Here is a 15,956-nt window from a genome sequence, read left to right as displayed (position 1 = left end):
AACAAAATACAAACTTGTTTCGGCCACCAGAGTTCTCTGCCTGTCTGTGAGATTATTTCGCAATGCGCAGATTGTACGCGTAGCTCGCATTTTGTTCTTGCATTCTTAAAACCGCTAATTGTAACTCTGTCGCTTTTACTTTGTGCTGTGTTGTGTTCGAAAGTTAAAACTGCCGAATAAAAGTTAATTTACAGTCCACTCGCATTGATGTATTCTTAGGTTTATTAATTTAAAGTTAAGATACCGCTTCGCTACATTATTTGGTCGTCCTACGCCGGAGCTTCGAGAAAAACCCGCCCTTGTGAATAAGAATTCTACGTGTCCGTAATGGAGTTGATACTGCAATTTCGGTTTAGAATTCTCAAGAGTTACGGAATGGATACAGTGTTCGAGGTGAGTGAAATAGCTAACGCATTTTAATTGCACTTGAGATTTCCTTATTGCTACTATTGTTGTGTTTAAAGTATTAGTAAAATCGGGAATTTAGAATATTTTCAAAATGTCAGATATAGAAAAAAAACGAAAGAAAATTTTGAAAACACAGTTAACTAAATTCATTGAGAGAATAGATTATGATAACTTAGATAATGCTGAAGCTGAATTAATCTTAGAAAAATGTAAAATTTTTAAGGAAGATTTTAAATCTCTATTTAGAGAAATTTATACAAATTGTGATGATGAAAAAATAGACACTTTCGTTGAGGAAGAACAGTCGATTTTATAGAAAACTGAGGAGGTTCACTTAAAAATTATTCGTAATTTAAAGATTTACAAGGTCATAAATGCAAATGGCGACAAACCTGTCGTACCTGAATCAATCCTTGAAAGTTTAAAGTTACCGAAATTATCTTTACCCACATTTAGCGGAAATTTAACTGAATGGATAACATTTAAAGATTTATTTAACGCTAGTGTTCGCAACAATCCAAATCTTTCTGGAGCTCAAAAATTACAATATTTAAAGAGTTCTTTGAAAAATGATGCTTATCGCATTATTCAGTCAATTCCCATGGCTGATCTAAATTTCAGTATTGCTTGGAATTTACTAGAAGAGAGATTTTCTAATAAAAGAGAACAGATATTTGCTTTTATTAAAAGAATTCGTAACGTTTCACAAATACAAACGGAATCTGCATCCTCGATATTAAGTTTAGTAGATAACGTAAACGAAATAACTCGCTCATTAGAAATATTAGATCAAAAGATAGATAATTTTAGTGATACTTTGTTGTTGTATATTATTTTGCAAAAACTTGACGTTTCGACAAAGTTGTGGTGGGAGCGTTAATTAAAAAAAGACGAAATACCAAAGTTGAATGACTTGATAGAATTTTTGAAGAATTACGCTAGAATTACAGAACAGTAAACCTTTAATTAGTAAAACGCATAAATCAGATAAACCAGTGTATAATAGGGTTACTTCTCTGATTACTAATTCTACTTGCTTATTTTGTAAAGAAGATCATTTTTTTATACAGGTATTCTAATTTTTTTAATTTACCAGTGCAAAAACGAATAGAGTTTGTTAAGACTAATAAACTTTGTTTTAATTGCTTGTCTAATGTCCATAAAGTTAAAATGTGTAAGAGTGAAAATACCTGCAAACATTGTTTTAAGCATCATCATAGCATTTTGCATTTAGAAAATAATTTCAAACCAAAAAATGCATCTAGATTCCCTTCACCGGAAGCACAAGTGTTTGTTCCGAAATTGCAAATTAAACCAGAAAAACAACTTGAGTGAGGTTTCTCCAACTGTTTGTGCAAACAACTATGAAAATAAACATTTTGGAGCTCATGCTAATGGTAAACGTAGTCATGCACTTTTGTGTACTGCTTTAATTAAGGTTCAAAACTCAAAAAATGAATTCATAAATTGTAGATGTTTACTAGATTCAGGTAGTGGATTGGATTATTCAGTTTTGGCAAAGCACACGAGGGCTATCTGCCTAAAGGGAGGGATGCCTTTCGTGGAGGACTTTCCAAGGGAAACTGGCTCGTATACACGTTACACATGGGGAAAACCACGAAAACGCCCATGCAGCCAGCCCGTTCGCGGGATTCGAACCTCGGACCGAACTACCAGTGTTCAGCGTCTTTACCGCTCGGCCGCTGGTGGGCAGATTCAGGTAGTGAAAAATCATTCATTCGTCGGAAAACAGCTATCAATTTAGGATTGAGCATAAAGGATTCGAAGATATTAGTGTCATGCTTAGGTACTTTCAATACAACTACTACTGAAGAAGTTGAGTTGTTGTTTACACCTCATTTTTAATACTAATTACAGAATTTCAACGTCCGCTTACATAATAGACAAAATTACAGGAAACATTCAAAGTGTAACATTACCTTTGAATTTATATGAAAGTTTCGAAGATTTAACTTTAGCAGATCCTACATTTCATGAATCGGGAGAAATTGATATTTTACTTGGAGTTAATGTATTCCTTACTTTAATAAATGGCGAGGTAATTAAAAGGGGCAAAAATCTTCCATTTGCATGTTGTTCTAAGTTAGGATGGGTAATTGCTGGAACTACACATTTTGAATTCCCAAACCGTAAGCAGGTTTCAGTCAATACGCTAAACGTAAACACGGAGGAATTAGTTAAATCATTTTGGGATTTGGAACAAATTCCCACATCGAAACCTTTAACTAAAGAGGAAAGATTGTATGAAAATCATTTCGTGGAAAATCACGTGCGTAGTGAAAAGGGTCGTTACTCAGTAAAATTGCCATTCAAGCCTAAAAGAAATGAGTTGGGCAATTCTAGACCATCAGCCTTTCACAACTTTCTTAGTCTAGAACAAAAACTAATAAAAACTCCTGAAGTACATCAACAGTATAAAGACTTCATGTCCGAATATTTATCACTTGGGCACATGGAAGAATTATCCGATGATAATTTAGATAAAGTAAATTTTCATTATTATATACCTCATCATCACGTGCTAAAAGAATCCAGTCTTACCACAAAACTACGCGTCGTTTTCAATGCTAGTGCCAAAACTACATCAGGGGTATCGCTTAATGACACGCTAATGAATGGTCCCAAGGTACAAGACGACTTATTTACTATTCTTTTGAGGTTTAGATGCTATCCCATAGCCATTACTAGCGACTTATTGAAAATGTATCGACAAGTTCAAATTCATGATGAAGATCGCGATTTCCAAAAAATATTTTGGAGAGATGATTCATCGAAGCCGATTAAAACTTACAGGTTGTGCACAGTTACGTACGGCACTACTTCCGCTTCATACCTGGCTACTCTCGTACTCAAACAACTAACAATTGACGAAGGAGCTAAATTCCCAAAGGCAGCTGAAATAATATTACACAATTGTTATATTGATGATGTCCTATTTGGTTCAGACACAGTAGAAGACGCAGTAGAGTTAATTTCACAACTGAGTGAACTTTTACAAAAAGGTGGCTTTCAATTGCATAAATGGTGTACAAATGATCGCTCGATTTTGGAAACTGCTTTGAGTGCTCGGAACTCAAATTCTTCATGTACAGTAGTTGATACTAAATCAATAAAATTATTGGGTTTGAAGTGGTATCCAATGCAAGACGAGTTTACTTGTCACTTTGGAAATCTCGAAAACAGAGAGTGTTCTACTAAAAGAATAAATCTTCTATTTCGAAAATCTTTGATCCACTTGGTTGGTTAGCACCTTTTAAAGTTGCAGCAAAAATCTTGCTTCAAGACATATGGAAATTACAAATCTCGTGGGATGATCCCTTGCCAGATGAAATCAATCAAAGATGGAAAATCTATTGTGAAGATATCGCAAATCTTGAATGCATTCATATTCCTAGGAGAGTATTATTGCCCAAATCTACAAATGTAGAACTTCATTGTTTCTGTGACGCATCATAGGAAGCTTACGCCGCAGTGATTTATTTAAAATCTTCAAATAATTCTTCAATTTCGGTGCAGCTACTAACATCAAAAACTGGCGTAGCTTCCCTGAAAGTAATTTCTATTCCTCGTTTAGAACTCTGCTCTGCAGTTCTATTAGTGCATTTGGTTCAAGCTGTGCAGAATTCATTGCAAATTCATGTTGACGATATTTACGCATGGAGTGATTCAATGATAGTTTTGTCCTGGATACAATCAGAACCAACACGCTGGCAAACCTTCATAGCCAACCGCGTTTCAGAAATTCAATCAGTCTTACCTTCATCGCATTGGAATCACATAAAAGGAAAGGAGAATCCAGCTGATTGCGCATCAAGAGGTCTTTTGTCTTCAGAACTTTCTACTCATGACTTGTGGTGGACAGGTCCTCAGTGGCTTAATTCAAATAATATTCCGTTCTCTATCAACTTACCATTTTCAGAAGAATCTTTAAGGGAACAACGGAAAAATATTTCTTGTTCAATTGGAACAGTCGCTTCGCAAATTCCAGTCCTTAATGAAGTTTCATCATTCTTGAAACTTAAAAGAATCATCGCATGGTGTTTTCGGTTTGCGAATAATTCAGCTAAATCTACCGCAACAAGGATTAAGGGTTACCTTAAAACCGAAGAATTGCAATACGCTAGAAATGCAATTGTTAGAGTAGTTCAAAGGGATGAGTTTTTTAATGAATATAATCTTCTGAAAAAGAATCAACCGTTAAACTCAAATAGTAAGATCCTTTCTTTGAACCCCTTTATCGATAAGAATGGGCTTATACGCGTTGGAGGAAGATTAAGACAATCCAACATCGCGCAGGACAGAAAATATCCTATTTTGTTGCCCAAGAAACATCACATAACACAGATTATAGTGAATTATTTTCATGAATCCCATCTTCATGCAGGCCCCCTGCTATTGCTATCAGTAATTAGAAGAGAATATTGGATAATCCACGCTAGGTCAGTTGTAAGACAACAGATTTGGAAGTGTGTGAAATGTCATCGTGTAAGAGCTAAAACATCTACCCAGATAATGTCTGATTTACCATCGTCTAGAGTCGTTCCGTCAAAGGTTTTCTCCAAAGTTGGAATTGACTACGCCGGGCCATTTCAAGTGAAGCCCAGGCAAGGTCGAGGAGTAAAACCAATGAAATGCTACATTTGTGTATTCGTGTGTTTTACTACAAGAGCTATACATATTGAATTAGTAGGTAATCTTACATCAGAATCATTTATTGCCGCTTTAAAGCGCTTTGTATCTCGAAGAGGAAAACCAATATAAGTGCATAGCGATTGTGGCACAAATTTTATTGCTGCAGATAAGGAATTGAAAAGAGTAATAAACTCCTTGAAGGAAAATGAATTGGTTAATAAATATTGCTCTACTGAAGGTATTAAGTGGATATTTAATCCTCCCGCAGCGCCACATTTTGGAGGATTATGGGAAGCTGCAGTCAAATCTACAAAGTTACATCTCAAGCGAACCATAGGTGAACAACTTCTAACGCAAGAAAAATTTATGACATTGCTAGCTCAAATTAAAGCTTGTTTAAATTCACGACCTTTGTGTCCACTGTCTGAAGATCTATCAGAATTTTCTGTACTTACGCCAGGCCATTTTTTAATTGGTACCCCGCTAACTGCCTTACCAGAAGAAAGTTTACACGATCAAAAAATTCCTATATTGCAACGTTGGAAGCTTGTTGAGAAAATGTTTCAAAGCTTTTGGAAAAGATGGTCCAATGAATACATTTCTAATTTACAACGACGTTCAAAATGGTTGAAAGTGCAACCTAATTTAAAGGTTAATGATTTAGTTATCATAAAGGAAGACAATTTACCCCCGCTACGATGGAAATTAGGAAGAGTGCTGAAGTTTTTCATGGCTCATAAATATTGTGCGTATCGTGAAGATCAAAACTGCTAACGGAGTTTTCAAAAGGCCAATTCACAAACTTAGTGTTTTGCCTATCAATGATTAAGTTTTTTTCCTAAAGCATTGTAACTTTGTACTTTGCTTTAGCTATAATTAAGTTCCTGAATTGTATCAAGACTTCTGTGCATCTGTTTTGAGAACAATTTAATTTCATGCATAATTTCATATTATGGTTTCTTGTGAATATTTTAATGATACATTTTTACATAATTTAATATTGTTATGATAATTTCATTTTGTAAAATAACTTAATATTTGTAAAACTTAATAGATTATTAAGTTTGAAACGATGTTTCAACGCCGGGCGGAATGTTTCGGCCACCAGAGTTCTCTGCCTGTCTGTGAGATTATTTCGCAATGCGCAGATTGTATGCGTAGCTCGCATTTTGTTCTTGCATTCTTAAAACCGCTAATTGTAACTCTGTCGCTTTTACTTTGTGCTGTGTTGTGTTCGAAAGTTAAAACTGCCGAATAAAAGTTAATTTACAGTCCACTCGCATTGACGTATTCTTAGGTTTATTAATTTAAAGTTAAGATATCGCTTCGCTACAAAACTAATTGAGTCTAACTTCACACTGAAGTAAGGTGATTTCTGAAATGGGACTGCTTATAAAGAGTTATGGAACTATTTGATACTCTTAACGAATTTTTAAGTGACAAACCTTAAACAAGGCGTTGCAAGCGTGAAGTAACGTATACCGCTGTACTTGTTATTACCGATTATTTGAAAATTTTATACGCTGATTTAAAAGAAACATTTTCTGATTTAAAACAAATAGTTTTTCCATAAATAAAAAGGAAGACAAAATTTTATGAAATTTAAGAATTTCATCTTCCATGCTGATAATCACTAATATTAAACCCTCTAAGGATTAAACCCTCTAAGATGTAAAATTACGAATAAACGGATGGCTTTCCAATTCGTTATATGTGACAATTTTCACCAGCTCCTAATCTATCGGATTTCGAGTTGGAAGAAAAGAAGTCACGACATAAAATGCAAAGATCATTTTGAAATTTAAACAAAATCCTATTTATTCTACACATTTTGGGATACTTCAAAATTTCAGGGCCAAATCCGTAACTCTCAGAAGAAATACTATTGCATACTACAGTACGAACTGGATAAGTTAAACATCCATCGATGTAACAGCAGTATAGAAGTTTTCCAGATAAAAATTCTCGTTGTGTTATATACATATACATATATATACAATGTAAAATAAGAAAGAAAGCTCCGAAACTGGAACTGTGGTTACAGATAAGGAAACGAAAGCGATACTGGAAACTAGAGTAAAGTAGATAAGAGGAATTCAGGTTACGAATTTGTGACGGATAATGAAATTCGTGACTAGGGTTCCAAATAAAAGAAAGATAAAAAAAAGAGTTATGAGGTTTCTTTGAAGCTGCTGATTGTTTACATTCAATCACAGACAAGCTGAAACAATGATTAAAAGAGAATTGATTTCAGGGTTAAGAAAAGTACTGTTCCAATGTAATTTAATACTAGTATTTGTGATAAAATATCATTCTCTACTTCACTTTGTGCAAAACAAAACATGCATGGTAACATATGATAAGGAAATCATTCATTTTTATCAAAATTAAGAATTATAAAGATGTTGAAACTGTTTCTTTGTTATCAGTGTACCAAGTCTAATTTTCTACACCTACCGTCTGGGCACTGTTATCTCTTTCCAGGTCTTTTCGGATTGAATACTGTAGTCATAAGGGTTTTTTAGTCCAAAGGGGCAATTTGCCCTGAAGTACTATTAATTTTGTTTTGGCATTTCGTTTTGGCACTTTAAAAGGCTGTATCACTTTTCAAATCGGTTATTATCGCCCTGTCTTATATTTAAAGAAATTAAATAATAAAGAATCTGCATAAATGTATGCATTTTTCTCGCATTGTGATAAAACAACGGTACCTAGAGCCATCAAAATTTGAATAACGTAATCTTCCATAGAATATGGGCATGTGGTGGCCCTAATTTGAATTTGAAATTTGTTTTATTATCGATTTCATGTTTTGTAAAACTTCAACAAATTTTTGATTAAAAAACTAAACGATTTCAAAGTAAGCAATGGCAACACTGTAAAAAAAATTATCTCCAGCGCGCGAGACTCTGTATCGGAAATTCTAAAGCTATACTCATTTTAAAATTAATTTGCGACATTGCTGTTGAACTAAATTTTAACGTTTGAGTACGTAGAACATGATATTTAATGAACAAAGGTAGCAGACAAAACGTTAAAAAAACGCCCCTTTGGACGTAATTTAAAGTCTGAAACCTTTCAGATTTCTTTTATTTATTAATTTATTTAACGTGTAATGTGTCACTTTCCTACTATCAATCTTAATAGGAATTCAGAGTATTTCAGAAGTTTGAAAATAGATCACAGCTAATACTGTATTCTTTAAAATAGCAACATGAGGACAATATACTGAAGAAAAGAAGTCAAGCCAGTAATGACTTCACAGATCTTCATTGGTGTTGATGAAAGGAAAATGATTCTGCATAAAGCTGCGAAGGTTTTATTTCATAGCCTGCTTAATTAATTAATCGATAAAACAAATTAAAGTCACTTGCATAGCGATGCATCGACAAAAGATGCTGGTAATTCCATGATGGTTAGGATCTGCGTAAGGGTACGAACATCTGTATAACAGGACGCTCGCCTGATCGACTTGCATAATGGTATCCGTACATTTTTGATGAGGCATCGATCTGAAGAAGTCCCTATCAGACTTAAGATCGCGCATATATCTAGAACAGTTTCTTTGATAATTCAGATCTAACTTCTCTTGTTATAATATGTCGTAATTTTTGCCATTATAAAAATTTTGCCTATTTTGATACTCATTCGTTTGACTATTAGAATAACAATCGCTATGTTGTTCCATAAATTCATTCAATAATGATATAAGCTCAAGATGTAAATTATCTAAATTATAAGTTTTAGGTAATTTTCTCTCACTTTTAGCCAAAAGAAGACTGAGCTCAGAAGTACTATTAATTTCGTTTTGGCATTTTGCGTCGATTTACTATAAATGGCGAATAACTTTTGAAATTGTTACAACCAAATATTACAGACCTGTATTATATTTAACGAAATTAAATAATGAATAATCTGCATAAATGTATGCATGTTTCTCCCACTGTGATAAAACGATGGTACCTAGAGCCATCAAATTTTGAATAACGTTCGTCTCCACCCCAATATGGGCATTTGGAAGCCCAAATTTGGAATTTGTTTTATTATCTATTTCATATTTTGTAAAGCATTTATGAGTTTTTGATCAAGAAACTCAACGATTTCAAAGGAAGCAATGGCAACACTGTATGGGAAAAAAAGCATTTTTATCTCCAGCGCGCGAGACTGTTTATCAGAAATTCTAAAGCTATGCTCTCTTAAATATTTTGCGATATTACTGTTGGATTGAATTTTATGGTTTAAGTGCGAAGAACATGATATTTAATAAATAAAGGTACACACAAAACGTTAAAAAAACACCCCTTTGGGCCTAGTATAAAATCTGAAAGCTTTGAGATTTTGTTTTTAGGTTCCTTTTTTTATTAAACTGTTTTCAAATTTTATGGTCTCAATTTCGTGTTTAGCCTTGATAAATAACATAAACGCGTTGTTTATGGGCTAACAGATGAATTGTAAAAGCCCAGTCATTTTTGCTTAATAAAAATTCTGATGTGTACACCACATGACTTCCTTGTACGGAATATTAAATTACACGCATTTTTTCTTGCATTTCATTTAAACTTATTGGATTGAATTAAATCTAATTCGCCGACAGCGCATAAACTACAATAGAATAAATGCATTCTTTAAAATTCACTCTAGTATTTGTATACCATAGCGACACTCTGGCCCTAGATTAACTAACAGTATTATATTTCGTTCATATTATAACTCATAATGCACAAAATTTATATCATTTAAAGAATAGAATTATCTAATCGTTGTCACATGTTCTATTCAAATACTGTAATAAAGCTAGAATGATGTATAAAAGAAATTAAGCAAACAAAACAAAAAAAGAAACAGTTTTTCACAGACGATTGAGTATTTCTCATTCAATTAATTCAGAATTAATTCAGAACTTCGCGAGAAGGCAAAAATACATAAAAACTGAAAATGTCTAAGTAAAAATCTTTTCCTTCGTTCAATATAATGGATATTGAACCTTGTAGGAAGAACAAAGCTAAATTTTCAGAATGAACAAAATACTTTTATTTGAATTTTAAAACAGAACCAAAAAATAATGCTGCAGCTCTTAACTATCAAAATTTTAAACTCTTAACTACTACAGTTAAAACTCTTACCACTATTAAAAAACTAAAAATCTTAAACTCTCCAAACAAAATATATATAAAAAAAAAATCTTCCGAATCCCTTCTTGTTGCCACACCGTAAAATGCAAGTCCTTTTCCTATTATTTATATTTCACGTTCTCTTTAAGTCACGATCTTTACAAGTCATGATTTTTAAAAGTCACGATCTTTACAAGTCACGATCTTTACAAGTCATGATCTTTACAAGTCAGGATATTTACAAGTCATGATCTTTACAGTCTATATTAAAAATTACGAAGTAAATCTTAAACACTTATTTCCTCGAAAAAATTCCAGAAAGGATTAAGCATGATTTAATTGTCAATAATAAATGAAGGCGTTATCTTTGTTGTTGCGAAGATAAGTTTTTCTAGATTGGCAACAAATCCACTAGTCTGCTGTTTCAAATGGCCGCCGTAAAAAAAGGCTTAGCGGCACTTAAACAACTTTAAAATTGTTGATAATTCTAAAACTATTGCACACAGATTTACTAAAGGCATAAAAACCTTAACAGGAAGATAAAAACAACATAATTCCATCATTTTTAAAGCAAAAAATGTACAATTTACAAACATATAAGAGTAAAGAAACTGAGATCACTGAGCCGGGTAACAGAGTGGATATATATATAAATATATTTATATACGTTTGGTGCGGCCGATTGCAACCAAAATACGAGGTGCCCATCTACATGTTATAGCAGTCCTATATACGAAATTGCAACGTTCTGAGGCTACTCGTTTTTGAGTTATGCGAGATACGTACGTACGTACATACGTTCGTACAGACGCCACGAAAAATTATCTTCAGAATTAATTTTAAAGCAGTTTTATTATTTTTTTGGAGGAAACGAGTCTTTTATTCTGTCCTTACGTAGAGATATCACGCAAAAACATCGTTAAATTGCATTCGATAGCGGTCAAAATAGATATTTTCGTTGAAATATGCTGCCTGAAACTTTTCGCGATTACAATACTTCCTTTTTACTTCGTACAAGGAAGTAAAAATCAACTTTATATTAATTTATTTTATTTTATTTTTTAGAATGAACAAACGAATGCAAGCATATCTTGTATGAAATGTCCTTTTATGTTTGAGAAATTGTTTTTTTTTAAATTATATTAATATAATTAAATATATTAACTTAAAAATACCATAATGTAGGCCACCAATAATAGTGCAGTAAGAAAAAGGTTAGGAAGAAACGTATTTAAAATATAAAATGACAGATCACTGATTGGCAGATCAAACTAATGAGAGAATATGTAGGTAGAAGGAAACGGGTGCAGCCCACGAAAATTTCGCATTAAAATTACTAGAAAAATATTATCAAAATAATCAGATTATACGTAGGCAGATAAAAATTAGGTGTTGCTTACAACAAACTTTGCAAAATAATTTCAAAAAACAAGTAACCAATCACAGTAACCCATGAAAGATGAAAATGACTTTTCTTGAAGTTTCTATAACTTAATATTGGAAGTGAAATTATTCCTTAATATTTATTATTCAATAAATAAAATTAAAAGAAAATTCGGAATGTAGCTTCAGAAATTTTAAATTTTCATTCAAAACTCCTATCAGAATTTACTAATTAGTAAAATCTTTCCATAGTCGAACTTCGATAAGCCGAAACTGAAAGGAGCAAAAGAAACAATTACAGTAATCAAATATTCATACTGATGAGTAGCAAAAGCAAAAATACGCTTGAAAAATATATGGCTCTAGTGTAGAATTGGGTGCTGCTTCAATTAGCGATAATTTTTTCTTTTTTAAATTTTGCCGATGAAACCTCATTTCTGGTTACCATGATAGTTTTAACTTTGTTGTAGCTTCTCGATTTTTCTTGAATGAAAATGGATTGATGTGTACATGGACAAATTTAAGGCAGTGCGGAATACCTAGTTTGTGCAGTTCTGAGATGTTTTTTTAAGTGAAAACAGATCGATGTGTACATGGACATAGAGTTTGTGCAATTCTTCGACTTTTTGTTTTGGTTTTGTGTAGTGGCCATCTTGAAATTGTGCCTTCCTGGCACCGATCTTGGAGTCAAAAAAGAATCGTCAAAAAAAAAAAAAAGGGGGGGGGCAGCCAATTGTAAACTTTTACCAAATAGATATGTATGTGTGTGTGTGTAATAGGAGAGAGCTACAATGGATTGGTGAGATGGCTCTTTGCATATTAATAACTTGGCACGACTACTGCGTAGTTAGAAAATGACACTCGAAGACAGACGTAGCCGTAAATTCCATATATACTAATCCTGGATAATTAATTCTTAGGGCGCATACTCTTTTTTATTTCACAGCGGCAAGAGAGCTAGAAACAAATGCGTGCGCAGTTATCCAATATGGCAGCCTATTAAGATAAGGTTTCTGTTTAAGTTGCTTATTAAAAGGGAATATGTAAAGTAAAAAATATGTAAAACATAAATTATTATTTAAATTAGCAATAGCTTCTTGAAGCTTATTAAATTTATTTCCCGTCTCTAAAAATATTTTAGAAGCTTTTTCTGCACGGCCTCACTTCGAAACTAATCCATGTCATATGATTCTTGCATAATGCTGGTAATGCGAATGGAACTAAAACCGCCAATAATAATTTTACAGTTATATTCATTATCCAATCCAATGCATTGAGAACCGAAACTATCTCACTCTGAATTAAGATTTCATCCTGAACACAACGCAACTGCATTCTACACTTCGGCTTAGATGGTCTATTGCCTGCTACTCTCTTCTTTTAGTCTATCAAAAACGTAAACATTTAAATAGGCATAAGTAGTGTGCCAAATTGTTTGTGGCCGCAAAATGTTTACTGAAATAAAAATGACGATTTAATCTGCCTCGCCTGCCAGTTTCCTATTCATTATGGAACAACATTCTACACAATCAAAATTATTGCGCTTCATTATGGATTCAATTGTCTATATTTCTATGCCATCAATATCGTAAAGTCTTTTTTATTACACACACTTATGAACAAGACATAAAGAAAATTACTGCATATATTAATTACAATAATTGTTTACATGTAAAAATGTCTGTACATAATTCAAATAAAAAATCACATTTTTTATTCTTCTGTAGAGACATCAATTTTTTTTTTTTTTTTTTTTTTTTTTTTTAAGCAAGAAATGTGAAAAATGTGTAATGCCCTCGCCGGGAGTCGAACCTGGACCTCTAGAATATTAGCCAAGTGTGCTACCGTTACACCACGAAGGCATGCGAAAATGAGGGAGAAAATACCTTATATACACTCCCTTTTAAAGGAAGATTCGGGGACCCAGTCGCCAGTTCGTCGTGGTGACTAATTATCACCCGCCTTTCAGTTCGGACGCCACTGTAGAGACATTAGATTTTTTTTAAAACAGGAGATATGAAAAATGCGCAGTGCCGTCGGGACTCGAACCTGGACCTCTCGAATATACGTCTGATGTGCTGTTGTTACACCACGAATGCATGCAGAAAGGAGGGAGAAAGTACCTTTTAAGGTTAGAATTCTAAAGTCGGAAAACGAGAAAGGTTCAAATTTTTGAATCTCGAATCCCTCGCAAGAAATTCGGTGATGCAACTGTCTCATCTATAGTTTCTAACAAAGAAGATGTCTACGTTTTAGAGATTAAAATCATATTTCGTACTTTGGAGAAAAATGCATAGAAAATAATTTAGCGTCCTATGAAAAAAGTTCGATCTACCAAGCATTTCGGTTAAGTTATTTGAATAAGCTATAAGCTATAAGAGCAGTCTGCCTAACAAAAGGAATGCCTTCGTTGAGGACTTTTTAAGTAAAACTGAATCGTAGTGACGTCACACATAATATAGAAACGTACGAAAACCTACCATACAGCCAACTTGTTCTCCTAGGTTTGAATCCAAGCTATGTCAAACTACCAATATTCAGACATCTTAACCTCTCGACCACTTCCAAATATTTCGTCTGGGGAGCCCTATCAAACATATCGATGAAGTATATTTAAGGTTATTTTAGAAGTCAAACAACAAACATATTTAAGATATCCGACCTGTCGAGAGAAATCGGAAATTTTCAGTTAGCAAAATTACAGAAATAAAAGTTTTACTGGATATGTAAATTAATTAAGCTGGAGTGAGACATTTCCACAAATATAACACTTATATTTACTTATTTACATTTGTGAACAGTAAATTAATTTGATATTAAGGATAAATAAACCCTGGAATTAGCAGTTTTTAACGACTGCCATTTCAATCGTTGTTCGTAAACGCAGAATAATTTAAATCTATCTAAATGGCAACAAGGAAAAATGGAACGCTTTCTCTGCTTGATAAAAAGGGGATTGGCATCAGTTTTCCTGAAAATGGAAATGGTTTTCAATAAAACCAATGAAATTTTAAAATTTGCCTAATTTTAAATTTCAAACTGATGTAATTCTCTTCTGTGAATCACTCTAAAATAATCTTTAAACTAAATTACCTAGAAACCACTTAGCTTTGGTAACAAATATTACTTACATCTGTTTAAAAATTCTTCAACTTTTCCGATTCATTACTATCTGATCCTATGCTCTAATTAATTTCTGAAAGTTATATACAGCTATGATTATAACAAAGATCAATAACACTAATAATATGATCCATTAACCTTGATTTAATGCACCTTTTCCTTGAATTCGCAGTATATGCTGCATAAAGTAAATTACGAGCATAATCACTTATTTAAAATTTTATGGACAATTTCACTTCTTGATCGTTTGTTTATTGAATATTATTGTTTCAAATCATTCCTAGAATATGAATTTTCGGGGAATTATTCCCTTTTACTGTTTATTTTTAAAATAATTCCTAGAGATATTTTCAACTAATGGCATGCTCTGTTTCGTTCAAGATATCTAAATTTTACTCAATAAATGCACAAAAACATCTAACACAACATTCAAGGTCATTTAAAATACCAAAGTATCAAGCATATGTTCATACAGAAGCTGTTCGTACTGTTACAGATTTGGTATTTAAATAGTTAATGTTAGTCGAATTAAAAATAAAATTGTTTTATTCAACGTGCAGTGCAGCGGATGACGAATATTAAAAGTCGGAAAGTTAAAAATACAAGAGCATGTGCATTTAACATTTAATAAATAAATATCTCTTTTAGATTTCGAGAAAGTGCTAGAACAATCTTGCACGTGATTTAAAAAGCTTTTTATAAAAAGCTTATAAAAAGGAGGAAAACCTCTCAATTCAATTAGATTTTCGAACCATAGGCACTCCGTAACTTTTAATCATTGGCAATTGCATTCAATTACTTGGTGTTTTAAGAGTTTTTCTAGAAAACTGCTCTTGTTGACTGTAGTGAATTCGCGGATTAGCTTTCTTTAGCTGTTTTGAATTAAGTTCTGTTGAACGTTTGAGTAGTCAAAAGATAACTAATGTGTGATATTGTAATACTGTACAAATAGCTGAGGAAAATTTAAGCATTTTGTTTTATTTATTATGATAATAATATTTTTTTGTTGATTTTTCATCAGACTTGTACATTCAATTCATAACGAACCCGTATGCACGCAATAATTTTTTTAATAAGGACAGCACCAAAATCACTCGTCGTCGAAGAACTACTGTAAACACGCTGACACGATCAGCGACACATCCTTCCCATTATCAGGCTATAACAGTGAGACAGCTTCACGGCAAAGCACCAGAGTACAGCTCCCGACTCGGAACTCCACGTACTTTCGAGACTCTTCACGCTACAACTCGCGATGCACTCGGCAATACAAGAGTA

The 15,956-nt window shown here is 33.0% G+C and overlaps 1 protein-coding gene, 1 long non-coding RNA gene and 1 other non-coding gene across 5 annotated transcripts in view; 1 reads left to right on the top strand and 2 right to left on the bottom strand.

Moving 5' to 3' along the window:
• CalpC (calpain C) overlaps positions 1 to 15,956 on the bottom strand; it is a 159,458-nt gene that overhangs the window by 62,656 nt on the left and 80,846 nt on the right. The gene's annotated exons all lie outside the window — the stretch shown is intronic.
• The window catches only part of LOC146998583 (uncharacterized), a 140,574-nt gene continuing 124,720 nt past the window's right edge, over positions 103 to 15,956 (top strand). The window contains exon 1 of the long non-coding RNA XR_015039561.1: positions 103 to 393. This is a non-coding gene — a long non-coding RNA (uncharacterized LOC146998583). The remainder of the gene's footprint in view (positions 394 to 15,956) is intronic.
• TRNAI-AAU (transfer RNA isoleucine (anticodon AAU)) lies at positions 13,347 to 13,417 on the bottom strand. Its single transcript has one exon. It is a non-coding gene; the product is annotated as a tRNA-Ile (tRNA).

This window comes from Stegodyphus dumicola, chromosome 2, assembly GCF_044657685.1.
Source record: "Stegodyphus dumicola isolate Sdum_Otavi_A_Nest chromosome 2, ASM4465768v1".
NCBI lineage: Eukaryota > Metazoa > Arthropoda > Arachnida > Araneae > Eresidae > Stegodyphus > Stegodyphus dumicola.
Note: the sequence above shows the minus strand (reverse complement) of the source record. Positions and strands in the feature narration are given on the sequence as shown.